This window comes from Pteropus vampyrus, unplaced genomic scaffold (assembly GCF_000151845.1).
Source record: "Pteropus vampyrus isolate Shadow unplaced genomic scaffold, Pvam_2.0 Scaffold399, whole genome shotgun sequence".
Classification (NCBI taxonomy): Eukaryota; Metazoa; Chordata; class Mammalia; order Chiroptera; family Pteropodidae; genus Pteropus; species Pteropus vampyrus.
The window spans coordinates 356,347-358,823 of NW_011889180.1; the positions used below are offsets into that span (position 1 = coordinate 356,347).

A 2,477-nucleotide genomic window follows, 5' to 3' on the forward strand; every position below is an offset into this window, starting at 1 on the left:
CACTGGGCTGGGCTCCCCGCACGCCTCCGTCCAGACTCCGGGCAGTTTCTGAGACAGCCACCCTGCCCTTGTGTAGAGGGAGGCTCCTGGGCCCTCTGGGAAGACCGAGGACCAAGGACAGAGCCATGGGGCATGAGGAACTCCTGGCCCTGGGAACAGGTGCCTTTGCTCATCTCTCCTCCCTGTCAGGAAGTCCACAGTGGGGACTGTTTCGGCTCACATCCTCCCTCAAGGGAAGGGTGTCCTCGGGGCTCCCTGGGGCCTGGCAGGGAATCTGGGCTGAGCCGCATGACGGGCACCATGTTTCCCAAGACACAGCCCAAGATGCTTCCCATAGCATGGGGGCAGAGGCTCTGTGAGCAGTGGCAGGGCTCACGGCATGCCAGGTCTAAACTGGGGCCCCTGGGGGCCCCTGTTCTGTGCCCCGGAAGCTGCTGCCAGCACAGCCATCCATCCATCCCAGGCCAGCAGCAGTGGCTCCCAGGCCCGGGGAGGATGTGGCTGCTACAGGGCCCAGCCAGTCTGCCCAGGACAGCCAGGCCTCGGCTGAATGGGGCCTTGTGCAGTCAACAGAGCCACCTTTCTCCACCCCCAGCTCCCCTCCCCTCCTGGGGACACAGTGTGGCCTTTATCCCAGCCTGGCCCAAAGCTCTGAGTTGGGAGGGGGTTTCTCAGTAGGGAGGCCAGGCTCCTGGCGACCGAGTTGTCCAGTCTGATCAAGGGGCTTTTCTGGCTAATGTGCCCTCCCATGGCTGCTGGGTCCTGGAGAAACCTCAGCCCTGGACCAAGGGCCCTGTGGAGCCCTTGATCCTTGAAGCGGAGCCCTGGGCCAGCAAAGCCCCAGGTGGGAGGGGGTGCTGGGAGCTGGGGCTGTTCCTGAGGAAAGGCGGAAGGTAGAGACCCCAACCCTGAGGCTGCAGAGGGAGGCTCTGCTGGGTTGGAACCCCAGAGGCAGGTTCGAGATGGCCTCTCCAACTAAAGACAACCTATAGGAGTGGAAAGGGGACAGGGCAGCTTCTGGGAGCCTCAAAAACACCCTCCCCATTCTGGCCGAGCCCAACCAGTGCCCAGGGAAAGCAAATATTTGAGAAGTTCGCACAGGCTGAAGCTGGAGGGGGAGGCTGTGGGTGGGCTTGTCTCTATGCAGGCACAGCTCAGGGGATGGGGGCCTGGGAGGTCATCTCTGGCAGGCCTGAGGAGCTGACCCCTCACCTTGGTGCCACCAGAGGTCTGCTCAAAGGTGGCACCTTCCCACTACCTCAACCCCTCCTGCCCTGAAGTCTTGCTGAGACCTCTAGGAAGGAGTGCAGGGGTCCAGAGGCAGCTGACCTGGCCCCCGGGAAAGCTTCTCATCCTCCTGCAGCAGCCTCTGGGCAGTCTGAGAGAGAGCAAGGGACTGGGATGAGCTGGACAGAGATAGCTCCCTACTCTCTACTGGGTTTGGGGCCCATCCCGACAGCTTCGACCCATCAGGCTCACTCTGTCTCAGACCTTCACATACTCGCTCTCTCATGGGGAAGGAACAAGATGGGGTATGGGGAGGCCAGGACCAGTTCCTTCTCAGCAGAGGGACCAAGAACCTCGGTCTCTAAGGACTGGGGACTCTGCCCCCACTGGTAATTCATGAAGGACCGCAGAGACAAGGATTCGAGGGGCCAGAGCAGCCAGTGCCCCAGGGAAGTGTCCTTAGTCTTTGTCTGGACCTGTGCCCTCACCCTGGCCATGGCCTGGCTGTCAGGCTCTAAGACCCTGGGAGTCCTCACTAGTGACAGTGATTGCTACTGTTGATCAAGTGCTTTTGGTGGGCCGGGCACCGTGCTGAGCCTTGTCACTGTGTGACTGCATCGAATCCTTCCAACAGCTCTGTGAAATGAATACTGTTATCATCCCCAATCTACAGACGAGGAAACTGAAGCTAAGAGCTTAAAGTTAGACTTGCCCAAGGCCACTGAGTGGCAGAGTCTGGATCTGACCCCCTGTCTGACTGGTTGCTACGTGCTGGAGTAGAGAGACCCCCTCCTTCTGGGGCTACAGGGAGATGAGCATCTGGGCAACAAGGGTGGGAGGGTGGCAGAGACACCCAGCTCTTCCCCCCGCGCAGCGCAGCGGGCTGCTCCAGAGGGGGGAGGCGACATGCTCAGGGTATCTAAGTGAACGGGATGAGACCGAAGAGGAGGCTGCCAAGGGCCTCTGGCCCTCAGGGACTCTGTCCAGGTGGTTGCTGTGGTCCAGATGTGGGCTGTGCAGGTGAGCGACCCAGGCTACAAGCCCAGAGAGAGGGCTTTCCAGGTGACCCTGGGCCCCTCGTCTGTAAGATCAGGAAGGCAACTGCAGCTCCGTGACAGGGTCAGTGTAGAGATTCGAGGAGGCACTGCCCGGAATGCGCTGCGCACTGTGCCAGCACCTGGTAAGTGTGCAGTTAATGCTGGCTAACAAAGAGGACACAGGACCCCGGCCTCCCTGCCAGAAGCCTGGCC

General features: G+C 60.9%; 1 protein-coding gene and 1 long non-coding RNA gene across 2 annotated transcripts in view; both read right to left on the bottom strand.

The window, feature by feature from the left end:
• The window catches only part of MTSS1L (MTSS1L, I-BAR domain containing), a 28,300-nt gene that overhangs the window by 20,522 nt on the left and 5,301 nt on the right, over positions 1-2,477 (bottom strand). The window lies entirely within an intron of this gene.
• LOC111731790 overlaps positions 333-2,477 on the bottom strand; it is a 5,975-nt gene continuing 3,830 nt past the window's right edge. The window contains exon 3 of the long non-coding RNA XR_002777319.1: positions 333-1,580. This is a non-coding gene — a long non-coding RNA (uncharacterized LOC111731790). The remainder of the gene's footprint in view (positions 1,581-2,477) is intronic.